The sequence below is a fragment of the Lagenorhynchus albirostris genome, chromosome 5, assembly GCF_949774975.1.
Source record: "Lagenorhynchus albirostris chromosome 5, mLagAlb1.1, whole genome shotgun sequence".
Classification (NCBI taxonomy): Eukaryota; Metazoa; Chordata; class Mammalia; order Artiodactyla; family Delphinidae; genus Lagenorhynchus; species Lagenorhynchus albirostris.
In genome coordinates this window covers 4,454,233-4,467,531 of record NC_083099.1, presented here as the reverse complement: position 1 = coordinate 4,467,531, position 13,299 = coordinate 4,454,233, and the positions used below count along the sequence as shown (strand labels likewise).

Below are 13,299 nucleotides of genomic sequence, written 5' to 3'. Positions count from 1 at the left end.
GTAATAAAAGAACGATATCTACACTGTTTACATGGACTGAGAAACCCCTCAGACCAAAGTCATTGACAGCAGGCATGTAAGCACTTGAACAGAATTGCGCACATGGGGCCTGGAGGGTGAAGGTCAGGGAGGCCAGTGCTCAGGAAGATGTTTGCCTGACTGAGAAGCCTGTGCCTTAAGTATGAGGAGAAGGCATAGGGGCGGGAGCCGTGTTTCCGAGGCGAGGGGAAGGGACTGTCCTCACAGACCGTCATTATCGTGGGTCCTGTTACCACAGACCCAGTTCTGTATCTCCTTCCTAGATTCAGGGGAAGCATGGCAGGGTGTACACTGTGGCACAGGTGGTGGCTGGCGAACAGGCAAGAAGAGGGCAATTCAAATGCAGTGTTAAATGCTGAAGGGGATTCCTGTGGCCCTTCCCGTGTCCATTTGCCTGTAGTGACTGAGGTGACTTGAGCCATCGGAGACCCTGTTTACAAAAATTTTAACAAAAGGATGTCTTAGTGGGTTTTTCATAGAATAAAGAGAGAAGTTTAGCAATTTTATGGAGTTTTTTTATTCGTGGTACTCAAATTCTCTTAATAGTTCTCCCCTTGCAATCAAGGTAAAGTAATAGCATTAGCTCTGCCGTGGTTTTTTTTTTTTTTTTTAACATCTTTATTGGAGGATAATTGCTTTACAATGGTGTGTTAGTTTCTGCTTTATAACAAAGTGAATCAGTTATAAATATACATATATCTCTTCCCTCTTGCGTCTCCCTCCCACCCTCCCTATCCCACCCTGCTATGTGGCCACAAAGCACCGAGCTGATCTCCCTGTGCTGTGTGGCTGCTTCCCCCTAGCTATCTGTTTTGCCTTTGGTAGTGTGTATATGTCCATGCCACTCTCTCACTTTGTCCCAGCTTACCCTTCCCCCTCCCCGTGTCCTCAAGTACGTTCTCTACGTCTGCATCTTTATTCCCGTCTTGCCCCTAGGTTCTTCATGACCATTTTTTTTTTTTAGATTCCATATATATATGTGTTAGCATACGGTAGTTGTTTTTCTCTTTCTGACTTACTTCACTCTGTATGACAGACTCTAGGTCCATCCACCCCACTACAAGTAACTCAATTTCATTTCTTTTTATGGCTGAGTAATATTCCATTGTATATATGTACCACATCTTCTTTATCCATTCATCTGTCGATGGACACTTAGGTTGCTTCCATGTCCTGGCTATTGTAAATAGAGCTGCAATGCACATTGTGGTACATGACTCTTTTTGAATTATGGTTTTCTCAGGGTATATGCCTGAGATACTGGGATTGCTGGGTCGTATGGTAGTTCTATTTTTAGTTTCTTAAGGAACCTCCATGCTGTTCTCCATAGTGGGTGTATCAATTCACATTCCCACCAACAGTGCAAGAGGGTTCCCTTTTCTCCACACCCTCTCCAGCATTTATTGTTTGTAGATTTTTTGATGATGGCCATTCTGAACGGTGTGAGATGATATCTCATTGTAGTTTTGATTTGCATTTCTCTAATGATTAATGATGTTGAGCATTCTTTCATGTGTTTGTTGGCAATCTGTATATCTTCTTTGGAGAAATGTCTATTTAGGTCTTCTGCCCATTTTTGTATTGGGTTGTTTGTTTTTTTGATATTGAGCTGCCTGAGCTGCTTGTAAATTTTGGAGATTAATCCTTTGTCAGTTGCTTCATTTGCAAATATTTTCTCCCATTCTGAGGGTGCTTTTCATCTTGTTCATGGTTTCCTTGGCTGTGCAAAAGCTTCTAAGTTTCATTAAGTCCCATTTGTTTATTTTTGTTTTTATTTCCATTCCTCTAGGAGGTGGGTCAAAAGGATCTTGCTGTGATTTATGTCATAGAGTGTTCTGCCTATGTTTTCCTCTAAGAGTTTGATAGTGTCTGGCCTTACATTTAGGTCTTTAATCCATTTTGAGTTTATTTTTGTGTATGGTGTTAGGGAGTGTTCTAATTTCATTCTTTTACATGTAGCTGTCCAGTTTTCCCAGCACCACTTATTGAAGAGGCTTTTTTCCATTGTATATTCTTGCCTCCTTTATCAAAGATAAGGTGACCATATGTATGTGGGTTTATCTCTGGGCTTTCTATCCTGTCCCATTGATCTATATTTCTGTTTTTGTGCCAGTACCATACTGTCTTGATTACTGTAGCCTTGTAGTGTAGTTTGAAGTCAGGGAGCCTGATTCCTCCAGCTCCGTTTTTCTTTCTCAAGATTGTTTTCGCTATTCAGGGTCTTTTGTTTTTCCATAGAAATTGTGAAATTTTGTGTTCTAGTTCTGTGAAAAATGCCAGTGGTAGTTTGATAGGGATTGCATTGAATCTGTAGATTGCTTTGGGTAGTAGAGTCATTTTTACAATGTTGATTCTTCCAATCCAAGAACATGATATATCGCTCCATCTATTTGTATCATCTTTAATTTCTTTCATCAGTGTCCTATAATTTTCTGCACACAGGTCTTTTGTCTCCTTAGGTAGGTTTATTCCTAGGTATTTTATTCTTTTTGTTGCAATCGTAAATGGGAGCGTTTTCTTAATTTCACTTTCAGATTTTTCATCCTTAGTGTATAGGAATGCAAGAGATTTCTGTGCATTAATTTTGTATCCTGCTACTTTACCAAATTCCTTGATTAGCTCTAGTAGTTTTCTGGTAGCTTCTTTAGGATTCTCTATGTATAGTATCATGTCATCTGCAAACACTGACAGCTTTACTTCTTCTTTTCCGATTTGGATTCCTTTTATTTCTTTTTCTTCTCTGATTGCTGTGGCTAAAACTTCCAAAACTATGTTGAATAATAGTGGTGAGAGTGGGCAACCTTGTCTTGTTCCTGATCTTAGTGGAAATGCTTTCAGTTTTTCACCATTGAGGACGATGTTGGCTGTGGGTTTGTCATATATGGCCTTTTATTATGTTGAGGTAAGTTCCGTCTATACCTACTTTCTGGAGGGTTTTTATCATAAATGGGTGTTGAATTTTGTCGAAAGCTTTCTCTGCATCTATTGAGATGATCATATGGTTTTTCTCCTTCAGTTTGTTAATATGGTGTATTGCGTTGATTGATTTGCGTATGTTGAAGAATCCTTGCATTCCTGGGATAAACCCCACTTGATCATGGTGTATGATCCTTTTAATGTGTTGTTGGATTCTGTTTGCTGGTATTTTGTTGAGGATATTTGCATCTATGTTCATCAGTGATATTGGCCTGTAGTTTTCTTTCCTTGTGACATGTTTGTCTGGTTTTGGTATCAGGGTGATGGTGGCCTCGTAGAATGAGTTGGGGAGTGTTCCTCCCTCTGCTATATTTTGGAAGAGTTTGAGAAGGATAGGTGTTAGCTCTTCTCTAAATGTTTGATAGAATTCGCCTCTGAGGCCATCTGGTCTTGGGCTTTTATTTGTTGGAAGATGTTTAATCACATTTTCAGTTTCAGTGCTTGTGATTGGTCAGTTCGTATTTTCTACTTCTTCTGGTTCAGTCTCGGAAGGTTGTGCATTTCGAAGAATGTGTCCATTTCTTCCAGGTTGTCCATTTTTGCTGGGAGTTAATTTATTGTCAAGCGACACTACCTGGCGGGGATTCTTACTCATTCCCTCCCTCCGCAGGCCCCCCACGCGCGGTTACTTTGTGTTTGTCTAACAGACGATATTCACTTCGGCCCCTGGTCTCTGCACGTTTTCCTTCTATTTGCACCTAACCTGCCTTTACCCCTCTCAGATTTTCAGCGGAAATCTCACCTCCTCAGAGAGGTGTATTTAGTTGTCTCCTGTCTCTCCCATCAGCTGAGTGAGTCAGGAGGGTAGGAACCATGTCCATTTTGTGTACCCCTCTATACCCAGGGTTTAGCACCATGCCTGAGATGTAGTTAGAACTCAGTCGGTACACAGTCTTGAAGAAACATAGGGGAATCTCTGTGTAACGTTTCTTCAGGTGTGAAGAGCTACTTCATAATTTACATTTAAAAATCTCCAGTGCTTAACGATTGTACAGACATTCAATTTCTTGATGAAACAGTATCAATATACTTTTTAGAAAAACTTTTAATTCTATATTGGAATATAGTTGATTAACAATATTGTGTTAGTTTCCGGTATACAGCAAAGGGATTTTGAAAGGGAGCCCTTCTCCTGAAGATATAAATACAAATATAGCAGCACTAATTTTAAGGAAACACTTCAGTATCTGACAAGTCTATAGACCACAGGAGAGTTTGCACAAACGTTAGCAAATCACTGCTTCTAAAAATGTAATAACGGGAGATTTGTCAAACAAGATTAGTATTAATGTTATTCTTCTCAAGCAAAATATAGGTCTGTCAAGACAAATAATATTTTAAGTTAAAATATCATCAAATATCCACCTTTGTTTTGTGCGGTTTCCACAACTTTAGCCGGTTGTGTCTATACTAGTTTTCTTACTGAATTTTTTAATCAACACACTTTTAAAAATCTTAAGTAAATACATTTATTACACATGAATAAAAAAATTGAGAGCTGCCTGCAACATTTTGCTGCTGACAGCTGACATATTTTGAGAAACATGAGCTTGACTTGCTGGTCCCTGCAGAAGATAGGGTTTGGTTACATGGCATACATGCTATTAAGGTTGCCAAGGACAGAACACACCTCATGTTGAGCTTAAGTTGTAGAGTATAATCAATACCACAGTAGAATTAGAATTATTCAAATGGGGGACACATAGCTTTGAAATTTAAAGAAAAATAATTTTTTTTTACAAAATTCCTGTATACACTAATGAAAGTAAGATGTGTATAATTTTAAAGTAAATTGTGGTATTCTTTTACTCCTCATTTGTGGTTAGCTTTGAGTATATTCTGCTTACTGACTAAATTTCCTTTTTAGATAGGTATATAAACATCGTGTGCCTGAGCTCACTTTGTGTTCTTATTTTAAGAAACTTGTGAGGTTCCTGTTCTGCTTTTAAATACCTCTCAGCTGTAGCCATAAATCTCACATTATAGCAGATTAAGAAAATATCATGGGGGAATAACTAACTTTATGACACCAAAAATAGGTGTTGGGAGTTGGTAATGACTACTGTGTCCTCATTAGCATAAATGTAGTTATATATATGTAGTTGTTTCTAGATACACATATAAGAGATAGGTAAAAGTTGTTGAAAACTTGAAATTTCAAATATCGCTATTAAGATGAAAAAAACATAATATTTATTAAGCTATTTATTAAGCTCTAATTATATACCAGGCACTATGCTAAACACTTCATCTGTTATTTCATTTAATTGTCTCAAAAACCAGAAGGGAGATAAGGAACTGAGATAAGGAAAGGCCAGTAAGTTGGGCAGGTGAAATTGACATACACCTGTTGTATTCCAGAGCCCGAGCTCTGTACACTTTCAATTTCAGATTCTAAAAACCATCTTTCACCAAGTCCTCCCAGTATTCCGCATAATGGCAGGGATCTAATAGATAAATTGACTACTGACTGATCTAGTAGATGCGGATCTAATAGATAAACTGACCACTGCTGACTGATCTAGTAGATGTGGAAAACATCCTCCTGGTTTCTTTCACATCAAGGCTTTTGCACATCCTTCAAACTCTGGTCTCCTAAAGGTAGAAATAATATTGACCTCACTGTGAAAATAATCAGGCAACAGTTAGTACCATAAACTCTCACTAATGATTACCTAGAATTACACGATAGCGAGCAAAGTCACATAGTAACATACTTTGGATGCCGGCTGAAGCATACATCCACAGCTACTGGTGCTTCCGGTGTGCTTGCCAAGTGAAACGATGTTATCATTCCAGGCACATGGGCACCCAGGCCTAGCTGATGGAGTGCAGTGCAAATCACTCAAGGTCAGGGGTTTGATTTCCTTATAGGCTAGTTAGCTGCCCACCGTCAGAGACAGAGCATGGGCTCAGTGCCAGCCGGTTGCATGGTATGTTTGGGTGGATATAGTAATTAGAGAAAAGCATGACTAACATCCACATCTAGGAGAGATGCCTGAGACTGAAGCTAATAAGAATCCACATAAAATGTCTAAAATAGACTGGATACAGGAAAGTTTTTCAGAGCATCACAATCTGTCTTGTGATGTAAAGGACAAGTATCTCAGTACATATTGTTAGGAAATTCCAATGGAAGAAATCTACAAATGTGGGTGTTATGACAGAGGACATGCACAATACATACATTCATTTAATTTATATAAGTTCTTTTTATATAAATATATTAAAATACTGTAAGTTACTTTTGGATTATATATTCCTTATTGTATCATGTTTTACTAAACATTATATATATTTTACTGAATATTGTTTTAAGAAACCCACTTATACTCTAACTTGTAGGCTGTTTATGGAATTTTTAAGAGTACTCTGACTATACATAATTTTTGCCTTATGCATTAACTTTAGAATCAACCTACAAGTGAGTGGTGACTCTAGAGCACAAAAGTAGAGAGATAGATGTTGTAATAACAACCAGAGTAAGAAGGGGCTTTTCGTGGATCTGGATATGTTATAATTTAAAAACATTTGCAGACTGTCTGAAACATATCCAAGAGCAAAGATGCCCTAATTATAGACATATGGTCACGGTTCTTTATACAAAAACATGCAGAGAAAAGGGAAAGGTAATTTATTAACCAATAATGGCTTGAGAGACATGTATTACTTTAAAATGCATCCACCAAAAATCCATTTGCAGTATAATTTGGCTTCCTAACTTTCAGAGTCTACGTAGCAGAAAGAAGGAGGCTTCCTCTCTACATTGAACCACTGCAGGTCACTCAGGCAGTAACTGTCATCTGACTTGTGTGTGCCCTTGTCCAAGACCTCGCCACCAGGTTATGAACCTGTTAAAAGACCAAGTGCTTTTCACCTCTGTATTCACTGTGGTGCCTCAGCTGAGAGTAGCGGGAACTCAGAAACATCAGATGAATTTTTCTGGTTCTTGGATCAGGTCGCTTTCTCATGGCAAATTAAAAAGTGATTTACTCGTCTGTAAATCAATCTCTTGTGAGTTTGGTTAACACAAATTAATTTCCCAGAGTTTGATTCCCTCGGGTGAAGTGATAAAATTAGATTTCAGTGGAATGTACATAGAGCAGGAGGGTACAGGGGACAGAGTTTCTAATAAATTCCTGGAAATGAACGGTATGTTTCTCCAGTGCATATCAATGGGATTTCATGATAAGCTAACCCTCTTTCTGTGCCACATCCTCTGATGTTTTTTCCCATCTCATGATGTTCAAATAGGAATAAGGGTGTAGATTTCTTTTTATTTTTGCCCTTTATTTTTATAGAAAGACATAACTCTCCACTTCTTGAATGGTTTTAAAGGTATATAAATATATTAAAGGAAGAAAATATAATCTCTTTATAGAATCTAGAGGTTTAAACAATTAGAACGATAAATGGACAAACATAATAATTTTATTTAGTAATCCCTAAAGGCAAGAGGCAGCAAATTCCATCTTGAAAGTCCCAGCAAATCTGTGATCAGTATCCTGTGGGTGTAGTTAGCAGTCTGGTGTTTTGAGAAGGAAAATAATGGTTTTTAACTGGCTCATTTCTGAGTTACATCCTGAAAGGAGAGGAATGAACTTAGAGCCAATATTAACAGGTGGTAATTAAATTATGGGTTCTGCATGCTTAATGTCCTAGACTAAGGCAAGATGAGACAACTGAGGCCATTAACTTTAATAATTGGAATCGGTATCTCTCTTAAGTAGTATTTTATAGCACATTAACAATGGCTGATTAGTATTAAATCAGAAAACAAACTGTTTTCTTACTAAAGCATGTTTTACTAATGCAGATTCATACCTATACATTTAAATGTGCAGTATAATTTATAGGAGGCAATGTCTTTTACAAAGGTAAAAAGAAAGATAAATGTAAAAACGTTTGTCAAATTTTAAAGTCAGTATCTCTTGACGGCCCATGATTGGCTACCTTTAATTATAAAGAACTGGGAACAAGAAAAATTTAAACATTTAATTTTATTATTAAAGCTGAAAAATTCCCAGTTGAAATGTTTATTCTTTTCTGAAGATTTTATGCCATCTGACTTAATGTTTTAAATACTAGGTGGTTATTCCACATTAATTATATAGCAGTGCTGTAGGCATCATGTACGAATTACATCATAGTAATGACAGTCCTCTTTCCAAAGGGTTTTTTGTTTTGTTTTTAAGAACATTTAATGAACATTTGCATTTGTAATACTTTCAAACATAACTGTCACCACATTGATTTTGAAATACTTAATGTCATTTGCTTATATTTTGGGTTTTTGTTAAACAATCCCAACCTCCCCTGAGAGGTCCATTTTGTTGTGACTCGAGTGAACATATAATTTATCTGCCAAACTTTTGGGGAGTGAAAGGGGATGCTGTTATTAAAAATAAATATGCCAGGACAACAGGTGTAAACCAGGATATATATCACCCAGTGCAGTAGTAGACTATTACAATATTATAGTAGAATAGTCTCTGAATTATTATACTCCCTATTCACCAAATGCATCTGTGGAGAAATGCTTTCAGGATCCCTGCTTGGGATAACTGGAATGCATGTTTCCCTGAGATCTGGGTCTCCCGCACCTCCAAGTCACTGGACGTGTTTTTGTTGTTGTTTTCACTTTGGTGCCTGGTGCCCAGCACATGAAGATGAAACGAGTGGAAGCTCAGGCCCCAGACTAGGATAGGAATGTGCTGGAATTATGCAAAGGGTGTGGGGTGGGGGGTCGGAAATGAAGGGAATTGCGGGCTGAACACAGGGAAGTTGGGCTCTCCTTCCTGTTTAAACTCCAAGGGAGAGTCTCTTACGGGATTGCCAGAATTTGAGCCATTTCCGCCAATCTGGTGTTTTTCTCAGTACCCGCTCAGAGAAAGACAACGGCCATTCATAAGATACTACCGATAAGGGATTAATATCCGACACATACAAACAGCTCACACAGCTCAACGTCGGAAAAACAAACAACCTGATTAACAAATAGGCAGAAGAACTTAATAGACATTTTTCCAAAGAAGAAATGCAGATGGCCAACAGGCCATATGAAAAGATGCTCTACATCCTTAATCACCAGGGAGATGCAAATCAAAGCCACAAGGAGATATCACCTCACAGCTGTCAGAATGACTATTATCAAAAAGAACACAAATAAGTGTTGGTGAGATTGTGGAGAAAAAAGAACCCTTGTGCACTGTTGGTGGGAATGTAAATTGGTACAGCCACTGTGGAGAACAGTAGTGAGGTTCCTCAAAAAACTAAAAATAGAACTACCTTATGACCCAGTAATTCCACTCCTGGGTATATATCCAAAACAAAACAAAAACAAAAACACTAATTCAGAAAGAGACATGCACCCCCATTGTTCATAGCAGCACTATTTACAATAGGCAAGATATAGAAGCAACCTAAATGTCCATCAGTAGATGAATGGAAGAAGATGTGGTATATATGTACAATGCAATTATTACTCAGCCATAGAAAAGAATGAAATAATGCCATTTGCAGCAACATGGATGGACCTAGAGATTATCATACTAAGTGAAGTAAGTCAGAAAGACAAATACTGTGTGATATCACTTATATGTGGGATCTAAAAAATACCACAAACTAGTGAATACAGTAAAAAAGAAGCAGACTTACAGATAACAGAGAACAAACCAGTGATTACCAGCAGGGGGAGAGAGAAGTGGGAAGGGGTAATATAGCAGTGGGGAGTAAGAGTTACAAATTATTAGATATAAAATAAGCTACAAGGATATATACAACACAGGGAATATAACCAATATTTTATAATAACTGTAAATGGAGCATAACCTTTAAAAATTGTGAACACTATATTGTACAGCAGTAACTTACATAATATTGTACATCAACTATACTTCAGTTAAAATAAATAAATTAAGTTAAAAGAAAAAAGAGAGACCATTCGTAAGAGTGGTGAATGTTTAAGTTCACCAGGATTCTGGAAGGGGGGAAGGGACGGATCTGGGGTTTCAGCACCGCCCTCTTCAGTTCACCTGTTCTCTCCCATTCTGCTGCTGGAGACTGTGTTTTGAATCAGAAGGAGTCAACATTGATAGGATTGAAGGGACAAGGAAAGGGGGCAGGTCAGGCAATAGGGGAAGGAGAGGGAATTGGGAGAACAGTAGGCCCCAGGCACAACAGGTTCTAGAATTTTAAAGTGGGGGAGAGAGAGGAAGTGCTTCAGCTGAGAAGCCTGTGTGCATGGCGAGCTGCAGGTAGGACAGTCACAGAGATGCCCCTCTGTCTGGACATATAACCTATAATTAATCTATACCTGTCTGAGTCATATGTATTTTAGACAGGTCTGTAATAACAGCATGAGTAGACTTGCTCAGTTTTTCTCTTGTTCCAGTGATTTCACAGCAATACCTCTTTGCTCCCAGAAAAAAAGAAAGGTCTTGTAGCTCCACATTATCTTTAAATGTGCTTTTATTGTGTGCTTACCTGCACTACGGTCGTTCAGTGTACAGACCCCATGGTGCACGTACGATCTTTAAAATGGGGGAAACCATGTAAGGAAGTTAAATTAGGAAAAAAAGAAAAAAATCAAAACAGAGTACAAATAGCAAGGTTAAATTGAGTGCTGTTAACCCCCTGCCAGCACCAACTAATAGTGCAGAAGCAACAGTGGGAATCTGAAACAGAGGTTAGTGTTGGGAAATTTCAGCTCGTGACAGTTATAAATGAAATATATTGGCTAGTTTTTCTTCCTAGGGTATCCCTTTAAAGAAGAGTTCAAAGATGATACTCAGTGTATATCCAGTAGAAATAATAAAAACTAAAATAATATCTTAGTCTGAAGTACCCATTAGAATTCAGGTGAGTTTTCCCCCGCCTTTAAAAAAGTAAGATGTAACTTACATAGAGCAAAATGTGTAAACGTTAAGTTTTATTTATACATCATACAGCTCAGTGACTTTTAAGATAGGAATAAACCCGTGTCATCAGCAATCAGGTCAAAGTTCTGAACATTATCACCATGCCAGAAAGTTCTCTCATGCCTCTCAAAACCATGTCTGTTATTATTCAGAAGTTTGATTCTCTAGTTATTCTCAATTCGCCTCCAGTTCTATGTGAACGACCATATCAGTTTCACAGTCACAGGCTTGTTGCCTGTAGTTGCAACAAGCAATTGCCTTCTCTCCGCAGTGTGTTTCCAGAACACTTCTCTTCTGCTGGTGGCCTTATTCTCTCATATCCAGTTAAATGGAAAACGGCTCTTATTTTGTGGATAAGTAGGTAATTCAATATCAGCGACATAGTTGCCTTAGCAGAAAACTTGCTACTTTGAGAATATGGGTAATTGAGAAAATCTGAGAACAAATCAGTGACATTGAATGACAAATATAAAATATCCATAATACTATATGTAGTAGGGTATAGGTATTTAACATCTTAAAACACCGTTCATTAAAAATATGTTCATAACTGGTTGTAGATTTCATCACATAGAAAGAGTGCTAGCCACACTCTAATTCAATAACTAGTACATCTTTTGAAAACTTAAAATTTTATAAGCAATAGCCACATTGATTCTTCTTCTCTGCTTTCCCTTCTCCTCTCTTCCCTTTTTATGAGAGAGTTGCACCCAGGAAGTGTTTGTTTGCCTGTGCATCCTCCTCCTGGCATCTTCCACTGGAGGTGTTCTTTGGTTGTCTTCACCTCTTTTTCTTCCCATTTCCAGAACTCAGCAACATCTTTTCTCTCTCTATTCAAATGAATCCAGTAGTTCCACCTCCACCACTGGTGGAGCTTAGGATTTCCTCATCCTACAACCCCGGTCCTTAAATATCAAAATGCCGTTCTCACAGCTCCTTGTTTTCTCACCATATCACAGAGCACACCTATCCATTCTTCCTTTCACACCCTTCCTAGGAAAATATAGTACCCATTTATGTAGACAGCTTTTAACTATCATGAATTCGGTTCTATCCTATTTCCTGGAATACTTTCTATAGAAAGGCTACATATAAAAAACCAGGGCATTCTGTGCCTAGATTCCCGGGTGGGGGTTACTTTGTTTTAAATTTAGTCAGTGCTTCTTTAATCATCTCAGTGAACACTATTGTCTATAGGCAATCCATTTCCACATTTTGTGTGTTGATGATTAGCTGCTGGGTAGTAGGGCCAGGTGCCCACTGCCCTCAGGGGGAGCACAGCCTCACTGGAGTGAGTGCCACAGGAAGGGCCTTGACAGCGATTCAGGACAGGGACAAACTTAGGACAAAGACAGGAAAGGAAATCTGGCAGGAAAGTAACATAGAACTGAGAAAAGACAAAAAGTTGTACAAAGAATGTAGACAGGTTAAGAGAAAAAATTAACGGTGCAGGGTCATTAGGTTCACTGAAACAAAGCAAAAGCAAAGCAAAACAAACCCTGCTTTTTGAAAACTAAAAATAGAATTACCATATGATCCAGCAATCCCATTCCTGGGCATATATCCAGACAAAACTATAATTCAGAAAGATGCATGCACCCCTATGTTCATAGCAGCACCATTCACAATAGGCAAGACATGGAAACAACCTAAGTGTCCATCAACAGAGGAATGGATAAAGAAGATGTGGTACATGTATACAACGGAATATTACCTAGCCATAAAAAAGAATGAAATAATGCCATTTGCAGCAACATGGATGGACCTAGAGATTATCATACTAAGTGAAGTGAGTCAGACAAAGACAAATACTATATGATATCACTTATATGTAGAATCTAAAATATGACACAAATGAACCTATCTATGAAACTGAAACTGAGTCACGGACATAGAGAACAGACGTGGTTGCCAGGGGTGGGGGTTGGGGGAGGGATGGAGTGGGAGGTTGGGATTAGCAGATGCAAACTATTATGTAAAGAATGGATAAACAACAAGGTCATACTGTATAGCACAGGGAACTATATTCAATATCCTGTGATAAACCATAGTGAAAAGAATATGAAAAAGAATGTGTATATATATATATATATATATATATGTATAATTGAATCACTTTGCTGTAGAGCAGAAATTAACACAACATTGTAAATCAAGTATACTTCAATAAAAAATTTTAAAAATTAAAAAAAACCCTGCTTTTGGTTAAAAAAAAAAAAGATAGGGAAACAAAACATGGAAGAGAGCAGAAACATGTTCTGGGGACTGAGTTCATAGAGCTTTTGAGAAATTTTCACAGGTCTAAAACAGTAATTAACAATGGAAAGAGCTTGTATTTTCCACTTGAGGCTACATGAGGCTATTA

General features: G+C 38.0%; 1 protein-coding gene across 6 annotated transcripts in view; it reads left to right on the top strand.

Moving 5' to 3' along the window:
- Positions 1-13,299, top strand: part of LOC132520827 (ubiquitin-conjugating enzyme E2 E2) — a 385,603-nt gene that overhangs the window by 108,013 nt on the left and 264,291 nt on the right. The gene's annotated exons all lie outside the window — the stretch shown is intronic.